Source organism: Lithobates pipiens, unplaced genomic scaffold (genome assembly GCF_037356315.1).
Source record: "Lithobates pipiens isolate NorthernLeopardFrog02 unplaced genomic scaffold, aLitPip1_a1.2 Scaffold_16, whole genome shotgun sequence".
Lineage (NCBI taxonomy): Eukaryota > Metazoa > Chordata > Amphibia > Anura > Ranidae > Lithobates > Lithobates pipiens.
Genome location: NW_027507748.1, coordinates 115,906,493 through 115,921,623, shown reverse-complemented (window position 1 = coordinate 115,921,623; position 15,131 = coordinate 115,906,493). Strand labels below are relative to the sequence as shown.

The 15,131-nt window shown below is 46.2% G+C and overlaps 1 long non-coding RNA gene across 1 annotated transcript; it reads left to right on the top strand.

Annotated features, from left to right (window-relative positions):
• The first annotated feature begins 8,389 nt into the window (after nucleotides 1-8,389).
• Nucleotides 8,390-10,956, top strand: LOC143982005 (uncharacterized). Its single transcript, XR_013274398.1, has 2 exons — nucleotides 8,390-8,486; nucleotides 9,894-10,956. It is a non-coding gene; the product is annotated as an uncharacterized LOC143982005 (long non-coding RNA).
• The last annotated feature ends 4,175 nt before the right edge of the window (nucleotides 10,957-15,131 follow it).

Below are 15,131 nucleotides of genomic sequence, written 5' to 3'. Positions count from 1 at the left end.
ACTGCCCAAAGTTACGCCCTTTTTGGCTTGCAATTATCTATTGGATTAAGGAGTTTCAAGGTTGTGTTGTTCCCAGTGACCCTTGGAGTGTTTTGTTTCATTGCACGGGTAAATCAGTGGGACCATACAAGCGCTCTGCAACGCCACATCTCCTTAATGCGGCCAAAACCCTTATTCCATGCTATTGGAAGACCAAAACTATACCGACATTACGTCGGTGGCTTTTATTAGTAGATGATATTTATCATATGGAAGATATGACACTTTCCCTTAGGGGCAAAGCAGATCTTGCTAAAAAGATATGGTCCGGCTGGTTTGTCTTTAAATATACCTCCGCATACGCGGAAATTATGGCCCAACCTGCTTAAGTAATTTACGCTTAATGTTTGATGTTTTCCTGTTATATCCTTGAGACAACGAGTTAACGTGGTGCACTGCATATTTTTATGATATGTGGTGGATATACCTATACCCTTACCTCCACCCCCCAAACCGCACTTCCTCCTCCCCCCCTCCTTCTCCCCTCCCCCCCTTCTTTCCCTTCGTTGGCTCTTCCCCCTCTTTTCTTTTCTGCTTCTTTGCTCTTCTCTCTATACCACCTGTTGTAAAACCAGAAGGGGGACATACATTTCTTACGTAATTTTTGAAACAATGGCATTTGCACTCCTATTGCAATGGTAATTTGTATGCGAGCTCAGCTATGTTATTATTGTGTACTGGAAATTGCCTATCCATATGCTTTCTATGTATACATTGTATGTACCTCCTTTTCTAATAAAAACTGATTTAAAAAAAAAAAGAAATAGTATACCTTTTTAGCCTGCTTTCCTACATAGTAAATGAAGAACCAACAACATAACCTATTCATACAGGACACCATTTTTCCCTGGAGGAAAATATGGAAAAAATTGGGACTCCCCTTTTGTTTCTAGATATCTGCCTATTCATGGTAACCACATGTTTCCACAAAGCACACAACATAAAGCCTTCTCTCTCTGGAGGATTAAAGATCTCACTAATGCCAAGTACACACAACCAGACTTTCCATCAGAATAAACTCTGACGGATTTTCCAATGGAGTTTCGACTGAGTTCTGCTGAAATGGACTTGCCTACACAATCACACCAAAGTCCATTCGTTTAGAATGAGATGACGTACGATGGGACTAGAAAAGGAAGTTCAATAGCCAGTAGCCAATAGTTGCCCTTCAGTGGTATTTGGTCCGTCGGACTAGCATATAGATGAACGGTTTTCCCGATAGGAATTGATGCCTTTGGATAGATTTAAAACATGTTCTATTTCTGGAACCATCAGAATTTTTGGGGAAAAAAGGCAGATGAAGCCCACACATGATTGGAATATCTGATGAAATGATTCCATTGGACCTTTTCTGCCGGAAAGTTTGGTCGCATGTACGCGGCATAAGGCTTCCTCTCTATATACTATGGAACCCACCAAACTGAAATCTTTCCAAGTCTTCGCTACTTAATATGATCTCCTGGGCCATTATTTCTTGTATGTTAAATCTTGCTTCTAAACTATTTCAACTTTTCCTGTGGACCACCTAATTAAAAAACAATCCTACTCCATATCAGATATAGATTAACCAGTGGCAGAATTATAGGGGTCGCCAAGATCACCATGGCGACCGGGCCCCTTGCTGCAGGGGGCCCTTGAGGGCCCCCTGTACTCTTCCATAGGAGGGGAGGCTGAGAGGAGCTCCCCGATCATCAGCCAAACTGAAATCGGCACTCCTCACATAAGCCTTTAGTGAAAGCACAGCGTGTGCTCTTTGTCTCCCCCTACAGTGCAGTACCCGGCAGGAAGAGCCAAGGTAAATGTCTGCCATTTTTTTTTATAAGACTAGCTACTGTATTTGTGTTTGTGTGTGTGTGTGTGTGAGCATGCTTGTGTGTGTGTGAGCATGCTTGTATGTGTGTGTGAGCATGCTTGTATGTGCGTGTGTGTGAGCATGCTTGTATGTGCGTGTGTGTGAGCATGCTTGTATGTGCGTGTGTGTGAGCATGCTTGTATGTGCGTGTGAACATGATTGTATGTGTGTGTGAGCATGCTTGTATGTGCGTGTGTGTGTGTGTGTGTGTGAGCATGCTTGTATGTGTGTGTGTGAGCATGCGTGTATGTGTGTGTGTGAGCATGCTTGTGTGTGTGCGTGTGAGCATGTTTGTGTGTGTGCGTGTGAGCATGCTTGTATGTGTGTGTGTGAGTGAGCATGCTTGTATGTGCGTGTGTGTGAGCGTGTGTGTGTGAACATGCTTATATATGTGTGTGTGTGTGTGTGTGTGTGTGTGAGCATGCTTGTATTTGCGTGTGTGAGCATGCTTGTGTGTGTGAGCATGCTTGTATGTGTGTGTGTGTTCATATATGTATGTGTATGTATGCATGTGTGCGCGCATGTATGTGAGTGTGCATGTATGCATATGTATGTATGTGAATGTGCATGTGTTTATCAGTGGCGGTGCATCCAAAAGGGTGCACAGGTTCCACCCCCTCTATGACCAATGGATAGATTCATGCATAGCATAGCATGAATCTATCCATGGCCACCGCTGCCACCCCCATATTTAGGTGTCTGGTCCCTTTTGGGGTGCCGGGTGTTTGAATTGATGATTGACGCTCACAGTCTACCCGGGTGTGTTAGAAAAGTGAATTAATATTCACTTTTCTAACTCTGAACCGCCTCTCGACCAATCAGGTGTGCGGGTCTGTTACCCATCACCCGATTGGCTGAAACGATAGACACAGCTATTGGACACCCATCAGGAGGAGAGGACAGGAGATGAGGATGGCAGGAGATGCCCCTCTATGTTATCCTATGTGTGCATGCACACATGGACGTTTATCCGCAGTGGAGTTTATGGACGGTTTTCTAAACGCCCTAAAAGCGCATTTAGGAGTCATTTTTCTGACCAAAAAAAATGGCAAACGTTCATAAACGCTGATAAACATCGATAGACGCTCAAAAATGTGGCTCACCAACATTTTTGATCCATTGGGAAAATAAATAAATAAATATTAAAAAAAAAGAATGCTAAAATACGCTAACACGGAAAAATGCTAATAAACGCTATTGCAAAAAGGTTAAAAAGCGTTGAAAAACTCACTGCAAAAATACTGCCATTTTTATAATGTTATTGTAACGTCCAGTGTGCATGGAAAATGTACAGAAAAAACTGGGCGCAGAAGTACAGAACTGTACTGTATATGCAGTTCAGTTTTGGGCACCAGTTCTTAAAAAGGATATCGGGGGAACTGGAGAAAGTGTAGAGAAGGGCAACCAAACTGATAAGAGGCATGGAGGAGCTCAGCTATGAGGAAAGATTAGAGGAACTACATTTATTCACTCTTGAGAAGAGGAGAATAAGGGGGGATATGATCAACATGTTCAAATATATTAGGGGTCCATATAGTGAACTTGGTGTTGAGTTTTTCTCTGTACGGTCAACCCAGAGGACACGGGGGCACTCCTTACGTCTAAAGGAAAAGAGATTTCATCTTCAAGTACGGAAAGGTTTCTTCACAGTTAGAGCTGTGAAAATGTGGAATAGACTCCCGCCAGAGGTGGTTCTGGCCAGCTCAGTAGATTGCTTTAAGAAAGGCCTGGATACTTTCCTGAATGTACATAATATAACTGGGTACTAACATAGGTAAAGTTGATCCAGGGAAAATCCGATTGCCTCTTGGGGGATCAGGGAGGATTTGTTTTCCCTGCTGTAGCAAATTGGAGCATGCTCTGCTGGGGTTTTTTTTTTTTTTGCCTTCCTCTGGATCAATTATGGGCATAAAATTGGGTATTTGGATTGTACGATTATTTTTTATTTTATTTATTTGTTTTTAAGGTTGAACTGGATGGGCTTGTGTCTTTTTTCAACCTGACTAACTATGTAACTATGTACTCCCACAAACCGTTTCTTTACTAGATGGCAGGCCTTCAATGAAATGACTATAACTAGGTTAGAAATAACATCACTAATGACATTGTTCCAGTATATGTAGTGGTGTGCCAAAGCAGTCCAAGCAACACTATAGCCCCATACACACTATCAGTTTTTCTTCTGAGTTTTTCCTTCAGATTTACCAAAACCATGTAGTAGAAGGGCCTGCCTGATTGCATACAAATTGAAACTCCTAAGGTTTGACCTCATATTATATGGTTTTGGTAAATCTGAAGGAAAAAGCAGAAAAACTGATAGTGTGTATGGGGCTTAAAGGTGTACCATCCATCTGACTCTCCCCCTTTCCTCTCTACGAATTCTCAGGGGTATATCTTTTTCTGGCCTTAATCACTATTGTTTACTATTGTTTGTCTTAGAACTCTGTTTCAATTATTTTTCCATTAAGTATTACTACACTGCTGTTTGTTTTTAGGTTGCACTTTGTTCCCTTGCCCTCCCCTTATCCCCCTAACTGCACATATATTAAATACTTTACTTTGAGCTATTTAGTGGCTCACTACTTGATCTCTTCCTTGGACATGATATTTAGTGTCTATTCATTCATGCTTCTTAACCAGTGGGAAGTGCTTGAGGATTTTATTGCTCAGGTCTTTGTTTCCTTTTTTTTTCAAATATAGTTTTTATTGAACACCAATAAAGGGTGAGACCCCATTGATAAAACAGTGGGAAAAAGATAATTGAGGCTGAAAACATGACATGATCTTGTAATTACAAGTGGGTAACAGGTTCTCCCCAATATCTTTTCACTCCTTTCTTATAATAACAGCAGGGTAGAAATAAATAATAGTCAAGGAATAGTGCAGAGAAAGCAGAGTAGAGGGGAAGAAGGGGGGAGAGGGAAGGGAAGCAAGTAAGGGGATGACTATGGCTCAGGAATGTAGCAGTAGCTCATAAGGAAGTTATGATCCAAGTAGGGTTTTTCCCTCTTTCGAGAGAATACTAATTTTCCAAAGACTCCAGGTCTTTGTGTATTTCTTATGGTTATGTTGCGCAGTCAGGACCAAATCGTCCAACTTGTTCATATCTTCCACTTTCCGCAGCCAACATGTGGTTGTTGGTGGGCATTGCTGTTTCCAGTATAGAGGTATACAAGACTTAGCTGCGTTCAATAGGTACCATACAATTTATTTTTTGTAGGTATTAGCAGGGATTTTTGAAAGGTGTAGAAGGGAAAATGCTGAATCGTTTGGTATGTTGTACTCTGAATTTCTGCATGATGCGACGGACGTCTCCCCAGAAATTCTCCAATTGTAAAGATGTTTTGTTACTGACAGGATATCTTCAGATTTTATTTTTGCAGCAGAATGATTAAGCCTATATATGTGCATTGTATTTTACTTGTAACCCCCCCCCCCCCCAAAAAAAGACACTAAAATAGGGGTTGATCGTCTTTCTGATGGGTCGAAGTTCAGCATTATGCCGGGGCGCTTCTAAAAATAAGAAAAGGTCATTTTTTTTGGCTCATGGAAAAAACTTCCTTGGAATAAACTTGGCTTGGAATAAACTTCCAGCAGAGGTAGTGAGACAGTCAACAGTAAATGGCTTTAAACATGCCTTGCAATGACCAAGCAGGGAAAGGGCTGAAAATAGCCATGCACACACAAGGCGTCATGAGAGGGGTGTTGAACAGTATATAATCACGTGACAAGAGGCCACAAGTCTGTGAGAACTTACCCCGTGGATCTTCCATGGTTTGCTGATGTCACCCTATTAAATGTTGCAGTTATAGTCAAGTTAAGTCAAGTGGGACTTCTACAGTCCTCTGTGACAGGACTAGGTGGGGAAGGAGCATGGCTATGCTGATTTCTAGTGAGGTTACATTTCTCTATTTCCAGTTGTAAAGAATTGATTACTTTTTGATTACTTAATTAATGAATTGATTACTTTCCATTTCCCCTTGTTCTACTCCTAGATCATTTCATACAATCACCCTTTGCCCCCCTTATTTCAATGTAAGTGATTTGATAATACAAATTCACAACGGCTTTTGTTTTCACATGAGAACAATTTGTTGCTCTAATCATTTGCAAAACTAGCTCCAACATTATTTGATGGGTTATCTATTTCATGTAACAATATTTCTTTTACATTCTTGTTGTTATTTTTACATCGTTAATGTTTAAAACCTTAAAGAGTGGGCCTGTCCTCAGAATTTGTTTCCTACCTACTGTACATAGGTTGCATGGATCTTTTAGAGAGATCCTTATTTTAGTTGTTTATCATTTCATTGCTGAAGGACATTGAGGTAATAAAGCTACTCTTCAGTACGTAAAGCAGGTCCAGCAAGACAGGACACATTTATGACTTGTTTTTGTCTAGCAGCACCTAAGGGCCGGTTCACACAGGGGGCGACACGAGGCGACACTACTTGGGAAGCCAAGTCGGATCCGACTTGTATCCGACTTAACAGCGCGACCTGGGGCGACTTACAAGTCGCCTCCAGGACAGGGAACTGTACAAGTGAGCTTTCACCCCTTGTGACATCATTCCTGTTCCTGTCTTCTTCCTTGTTCCTGTTTTTGACAGTCTTTCTGTGTCCAAAATGCTCTCTGTGCGTTACCTTATGTCAGCTGTCCTAACAGCTGGTTTGGCAGTACTGATGGAAGAGGAAGAAGAAGAAATGAAGCGGAGGAGGAGGATGGGAAGAAGACGTCGCTACTGGATCCATCCAATCATTGCCAATCGACATAACAGAGGGCAGTTCTGGGCTATGTATGAGAACTTGCGTAGGTTTGATGACAAGTTTTTCAAGTATACACGGATGTCGATCACAAGGCAAGTACATATGCTGTATGTCAGTGTCCACTTTCCACGTCACTTGCCACAAGTTGTGGATTGTCGATCTGCCACGTCCCTTGCCACATGTGCCATGTCACATGCCACGCAATGTGCCGCGCTTGGCACAAGACGTGCCACGAGACCTGCCACGGGTGCCACGGGAAGTGGCACGGGTGCCACGGGACCTGCCACGGGTGACCCGGGACCTGCCACGGGTGACACGGGACGTGCCACGGGTGACCCGGGAAGTGCCACGGGTGACACGGGACGTGCCACGGGTGCCACGGGACGTGCCACGGCACGTGCCACTGGTGCCACGGGACGTGCCACTGGTGCCACGGGACGTGCCACGGGTGCCACGGGACGTGCCACGGGTGACACGGGAAGTGCCACTGGTGCCACTGGTGCCACGGGATGTGCCACGGGACGTGCCACGGGTGACACGGGAAGTGCCACTGGTGCCACGGGTGCCACGGGACGTGCCACGGGACGTGCCACTGGTGCCACGGGACGTGCCACGGGTGCCACGGGACGTGCCACGGGTGACACGGGAAGTGCCACTGGTGCCACGGGTGCCACGGGACGTGCCACGGCACGTGCCACTGGTGCCACGGGACGTGCCACGGGTGCCACGGGACGTGCCACGGGTGACACGGGAAGTGCCACTGGTGCCACGGGTGCCACGGGACGTGCCACGGCACGTGCCACTGGTGCCACGGGACGTGCCACGGGTGACACGGGAAGTGCCACGGGTGCCACGGGACGTGCCAAGGCACGTGCCACTGGTGCCACGGGACGTGCCACGGGTGCCACGGGACGTGCCACGGGTGACACGGGAAGTGCCACTGGTGCCACGGGACGTGCCACGGCACGTGCCACTGGTGCCACGGGACGTGCCACTGGTGCCACGGGACGTGCCACGGGTGCCACGGGACGTGCCACGGGTGACACGGGAAGTGCCACTGGTGCCACGGGACGTGCCACGGGTGCCACGGGACGTGCCACGGGTGACACGGGAAGTGCCACTGGTGCCACGGGTGCCACGGGATGTGCCACGGGACGTGCCACGGGTGACACGGGAAGTGCCACGGGTGCCACGGGATGTGCCACGGGACGTGCCACGGGTGACACGGGAAGTGCCACGGGTGCCACGGGACGTGCCACGGGTGGCACGGGTGCCACGGGACGTGCCACGGGTGCCACGGGACGTGCCACGGGTGCCACGGGTGCCACGGGACGTGCCACGGGACGTGCCACGGGTGTCACATGACTTGGCACAGATGGGACATGACAAACCAGAAGTAGTGTGTTTGCTAGCAGTAATTGTTCACAAATATGTGGCCTTAAAGTCATGTTGCTAAAGCATTTTTCAAGAGTAAAATAGAGTAGTTTTCCCCTTCGACATTACCTGTCACAGGTGTCACACATTCCACACTTTGTGTATTGTCTACTTAACACATGACTTGCTACGTCACCTCACCCTAGCTAAATCCCTTCAATAGGTTGATTTATATTTGGCATATTGTTGATGCGATAATGTGTGTGTGTGTGTGTGTGTGTGTGTGTGTAGATACCAGTGGTTTATATTTATTATTTTCTAACATAGATGATTAACAAAATTTTTTTGGTTTGTTTTGATGAATTGCTTGGTCTGGTTGACATCCATCTTGAGCGACAGAACACAACATACAGGAAGAGTATCTCAGCCATTGAAAGACTAATTATTACATTAAGGTAAACTGTCTTTCTGGTGCGCAATACACTTTGCATCCTCACAGCTCAGCGCTACAATTAGCGTGGAGGAGCAGAGCAGGATAGCTGCTGAGTGTCAGCAGCTCTCACATCTTGGAGGGGATAGAAGAGACCCATTGATGTTTGATTATAATTTTTTGTGTGAAGGATCAGCAGATGAAGCTTTGCTCCAATGCTGCAGCCACCTAGGTAATTATTTTTGACCTAAAAAAACATAGCATGTAATTAAATGTAATATACTCAAACATACCACACATTAGCAAAACATAAACTTTTTTTAATATGAACAAAATTTTTGAAAAAAGCATCAACAAACAGTAACTTTTAAAGAAATAACATTAGCGCTTATTCTACGAAAAATCAAGACATTAGAAAAACTATAAATTGTGGTACGATGGACCAAAATTGTCACCTTCAGTGGAAGGAATGGGGGAAGGTGTGGGTTGGACACTTTCACGTGTGGCCATTGCAGGGGTAGGAAATGGATAGGGCATGGGGGGATTTGGGCTTTGTGTGTTGTTGCCATACTCATCGCAATATGGCCTATAACGTGGGGAATAGTAGGGGTGGGTTCTGGGTGGCGGGGGATTGTAATAGTTAGGGAAAGGTACAGATGGGGGTGGTGGTGGGGCAAACGCTGGAGAGGGGGCACTGGTGGCAGGCTGGTGGGCTATATTTGCCTCAAGCATATCTATAATGTTTTTCATAACATATGCCTGGCGCTCCTGCGGGATTTTTTTGAGCATTGCTGCCACCATAATACCAAATCCGTTTTCCGCACTCTCCATTTCACTCAACTTGCTATTCATCCGCTCCATCAGTGACGCAAAACGTTCCAAGTTGTTCTGCAGTCTAATCGGTCTTCCCGACCTTCCATGGAGAGCGGGACGGTCTGGTTCCTGTCTGCCCTCAGGTTCCTCGACCTCAGCCATGCTGAGATTGGCCGCCTGGGAATCCTCAACTGTTTCAATAGAGTTTAGGCCAGGACTCTGTATTAAGGACGGAGAAGGTGCCCCTTCCTCTCCGCTGGGAGCAGTGGCCGCCGCAGCACCTTGGGCCGATGTACCTGGCTGTTCCAGGTGCGGCATACTGGATTGTGTTCTGCATGAAAGATAGAATACAATTATTATAACCTTATCCAACTGTATAGTATCACTGTCCTAATATGAAAGATATTATCTTACGCTCTAAGATCCATGAACGGCCTCAGGAATTCCATCTCCTCCGCATGGATATAGGGTGCTACTCTTTTCCCCCCGGAACCACTTCGTTGGTTTAATATTTTTTTTAAGTAGCGATTGTAGCAATCGCGGAGCCCCTTCCACCTGGTTTGTAAGATGGTCACTGCAAAACATAAACAGGAACATAATCAATTCTTTTGTTTTTCAGATACCTTGCAACAGGTCATTCAATTGTAAGTCTACATTATGAGTTCATGGCTGGCAAGTCGACTATCAGCTATATCATCCGAGACACCTGCAAAGTTTTATGGGACGTGCTTAACACCATGGTGATGAAGAGGCCGACACCTGAAACATGGCGTGATATAGCAAATAAATTTTGGAGTAGGTGCAATTTTCCCAATTGCATTGGAGCTATCGATGGGAAGCATATACGTGTACAAAAGCCTGTGGGTAGCGGGAGTATGTACTTTAACTATAAAAAATATTGCTCCTTTGTACTGCTCGCCGTTACAGATTCCAACTACTGTTTCACATATGTAGACATTGGATCCTATGGAGGTAGCTGTGATGCAAGGATTTTTGGAAATTCATCCTTTGGTGAAAGACTACGGGAGAATCTACTTGGTATTCCTGAAAATTGCCCCCTTCCTGGCACATCTGAACCTGCGCTACCCTATGTGTTTGTTGCGGATGAGGCCTTTGCATTGGGTGAACACATGATGAGGCCTTACTCTAGTAGGAACCTGTCCACTCCTAAAAGGATTTTCAACTACCGGTTAACAAGGGCAAGAAGGGTGGTTGAATGTAGTTTTGGAATTCTAGCCAATAAATGGCGCTTTCTACATACTACAATAAGCTTAAACATTGAAAATGCTATAACTGCTGTAAAAGCAGCATGCGTGCTGCACAATTTTGTCAGAGTCAGGGACGGATATTGTTTTGAGGATTCTCTACAACACGACATGGAAAGTGCACGCATCAGTGCTACAAGGGGATCCACTGATGGTGCCACAGTGCGCGATCAATTTACATCCTATTTCAATTCACCGGATGGTGAATTGCCGTGGCAGATGGACGCCATTTCATAATCAAATTCATAAATATTTTTACACAAATGTTTTGATTTCATATCAAGTATCTTTTTGGGAATTTTTGAGTACGGTTGTTAACATGTGCTGATATGGATTATTGTTTTGTAATTAAAGTTGTCTGATATGTTTTTTGTTATTTGTTATTATATGTTCAATAAATTTAATATGTTAAAATTAGGTTGGAATTACTTTTGATGTGGTTATATTGTTCAATCATTATTCTAATAAAATTATCATAGTGCTACTCATCAGTGATAGACTTCCCAATGTTGCTCCGTAATCTTGCCCTAGAGTTAATAGGCACCATTATGAACCCCAAGTGCCATGTGACCTGTAATGAGCGCCATGTAAAATGTTACATGTGGCAGGTCCCGTGGCACCCGTGGCAGGTCCCGTGGCACCCGTGGCACGTCACGTGGCACCCGTGGCACGTCCCGTGGCACCCGTGGCACGTCACGTGTCACCCGTGGCACGTTCCGTGGCACCCGTGGCAGGTCACGTGTCACCCGTGGCACGTTCCGTGGCACCCGTGGCACGTCACGTGTCACCCGTGGCACGTTCCGTGGCACCCGTGGCACGTCACGTGGCACCCGTGGCAGGTCCCGTGGCACCCGTGGCAGGTCCCGTGGCACCCGTGGCACGTCACGTGTCACCCGTGGCACGTTCCGTGGCACCCGTGGCAGGTCACGTGTCACCCGTGGCACGTTCCGTGGCACCCGTGGCACGTCACGTGTCACCCGTGGCACGTTCCGTGGCACCCGTGGCACGTCACGTGGCACCCGTGGCAGGTCCCGTGGCACCCGTGGCAGGTCCCGTGGCACCCGTGGCAGGTCCCGTGGCACCCGTGGCACGTCACGTGGCACCCGTGGCACGTCACGTGGCACCCGTGGCAGGTCCCGTGGCACCCGTGGCACGTCACGTGGCACCCGTGGCAGGTCCCGTGGCACCCGTGGCACGTCCCGTGGCACCCGTGGCACGTCACGTGGCACCCGTGGCACGTCACGTGGCACCCGTGGCAGGTCCCGTGGCACCCGTGGCAGGTCCCGTGGCACCCGTGGCACGTCACGTGGCACCCGTGGCACGTCACGTGGCACCCGTGGCAGGTCCCGTGGCACCCGTGGCAGGTCCCGTGGCACCCGTGGCACGTCACGTGGCACCCGTGGCAGGTCCCGTGGCACCCGTGGCACGTCACGTGGCACCCGTGGCAGGTCCCGTGGCACCCGTGGCACGTCACGTGGCACCCGTGGCACGTCACGTGGCACCCGTGGCAGGTCCCGTGTCACCCGTGGCAGGTCCCGTGGCACCCGTGGCACGTCACGTGTCACCCGTGGCACGTTCCGTGGCACCCGTGGCACGTCACGTGGCACCCGTGGCAGGTCCCGTGGCACGTCCCGTGGCACCCGTGGAAGGTCCCGTGGCACGTCCCGTGGCAGCCGTGGCAGGTCACGTGGCAGCCGTGGCACGTCACGTGGCACATCAATTTGGTATTGAAACAATGCTTTTTTGAAGCAAAAACGTGGGGAATACAGTTCAGACACTATTAGAACAGTCAATTCATCTAATGTTCATGTAATTGGAGCTTTTGTTGCTCTGGTGTGATATTTTTGATGGCAGGGGGATCTAGGGAGAGGAACCAAGGACTGTTGTGAAAGGGGGCATTTATGCACCGATTCCCTGTGCAAAAGAAGACCTACAAGACCTAAATTGAACTACAAGAATCATGCATAGTGAAGGAGAAAAGAAATATAAACTTACTTTTTGCAGAGCGGTCGGCCTGTGACAAGACATCCCAGTCTTCGAAAGAGAGTCTGCAGATTTCCAGCCAGGCACTCTCTCTCTTTTGGATTAGCTGGTACGCTTTGTCTGTCTTTGCGTACAGACATCTTCTCTCCCTCACAAGACGTATGAGGGACTCATTGTCCACTGGTTCTCTCCTGTTCATTGCAGACATTTTGCAGGACTGAGCTCTTGGTCTTTGTGAGTTGAAGATGGTCTGTGTGAGTTGAAGATAAGGGGGAAAACGAAACTAATGTGTATGGAAAGGAGGGGCTGCCTGCAGTGGGGGCTGGGTGACTTCCTGTCAAGTAGCTTGCAAGTAGCCTACAGATGAACAGGAGAGGCGACTTACATTGCCATGAATGGGTACAAGTCGCCTAGAAGTCGTTTCCAAGTAGTACAGGAACCTTTTTTAAAAGTCGGAGCTACTGCAGTAGCGTATATTAAGACAGCTCCATTGACTATCATTGGTTTTAATGCAGCGCGACCTCGAGGCGACTTGGGGCGACCTAGACCGACCTGAAGTCGGATCGCAGTCGCCCGCAGTGTGAACCGGCCCTAACTTCCTGTCTTGTTATGGAGATATATGTCTATTGTGTTATTCAGGAATGCATGGTGTTAGTTCTTCGTTTTGTATTAATGGTTGGTGCCATAAGTTAAGTGATAAGAAATATTTAATTATTCATTGTCCCATTATGCCTTTATGGCCCAGATTTGTAGATTAATGTAAAGCAACCATAGGCATTTAATTCCATTTAAATATGGGATTATGATCAAACCAACTGGTAAACAATTTTGTAAAAATGCAAAAACATACATGTTCATATGTTGGAACCAAACTAGCTTTATGTCCAAGTTGACTTACATATCATGGAATGTGAGAATCTGGAATTTAAACCAGGCTTTCGGATCTAATTGTATTAAAAAGCACAGTCCATGTGTGTGTGTGTGTTTGAAAACCCATCTCAATTGTAGCGCTGTATTGTCATTAAAGCTCTAGGTTCAGCACAACTCCCAAATACTGTACCTTTTCCATTTTTTTGCTGTGAGGATAGTATTTTAATCCACAAAAGCATACCATTTATTTTACTAAGCCTCAGATTGGTTTGGGTGTTTGGTTATGATGCAAGCTCAGATATTCAATATGGCTATTGCAGTTGTTGATCTTTATCTGCCCCCTTCTGTTGACACATGATATGCCACAAACACATACAGTATATAAACATTTTATTAGCACCCATTAAAATACCTATGGAGATGGAAGCACACTACAGAGGAGACCTACACTGGTCAGTCAGCAACTTTTACTACTACCACAAACTGATCTAAGTAATGACTCTTCAGATATCTTTTCCATAATTTAATTTCCATTTTGTCACATAGTATTTCAGACCACACTCCAATATCACTTTAAAGTTTTAAAGTGGAAGTAAGCCCTTTTTTGGCACTTGTACCTACAGGTAAGCTTGTAGGTTCCTACAGGGTTTAGGATATATTCACACTGCATGCAGCCAGTGATGTCACGGCGCATGCGCTCTGAAGGGACAGTATACCCGTGCTGTCCCTTCAGAGCTCTCTGCCGTAGCCTGTGACATCATCGCGGCACGGCCAATCAAATGGCCGGAGGACACGACCCCAGAAGGAAGACTGGGTGACGATGGAAGCACCTGTAAGTGGTGACAGTGTGGCGCTGGAGGGCTTCATTCTAATGTAAGTATTTAATAATCTCAATCATCATGCCTTTACCTTGCAGGGTTTAGAAAAAAAAGTGGTGCGGGTTACTACCGCTTTTACTTCAAAATCTACCAAAAGAGTAGAAAAAAGTTTGAGCCCCTTGTGCTCAGGAACTGTCTCCTAAAAGACCAGTGAGAAGTTTGCTAAATGCTAAAAAACAACTTTTTATAAAACTTATAATGTTTTTCTAAACTTTAACAAGGGCAATATTACCTGTATAGTATTAGTAACAACTAGTTATTTGTTGCTGCTCATTAACAAAGCAAGGTATTTCCTTTTGTAGAATACAAGAAGTTCCTTTTTTTCAGACAGTAAGTAGAAAGCACCCTGGGACATAAACAACACTTGCTCACATTTCTACAGTTAATGTTTGCTATATCAGTGGAGCGAAATGTACTTGTCTAGATGTCAGCTGGGTATAGTATTAATGACAAAACTCAGGCATTGTATATCCTGCATATATGATGTTATATTATTAAAGAGGTTCTTCATCCTGTTTGAAAAAATACTACAAATAATGTAGCTAGTGACTTCTAATAAAAGGACACTTGCCTGTACAGGGATCACATAGGCCGGTTCTTTGCCGGTCTTCAGGTCCCTAGAGCCAGCATAAAATTACTTAGGCGATTTGACTGGAGGGGAGAAATTGGATGCAGTCACAGCCATCCCTCCATACCCTGCCATTACTCTGAAATTCCCTGCCAATACTCTGCAAATCCCTGCCAATACTCTGCCAAGACCCTGCCAATACCCTGCCAATACTCTGCCAATACCCTGCCAATACTCTGCAGTACCCTGCCAATACCCTGCCAATGCTCTGCCATACCCTGCCAATTCTCTGC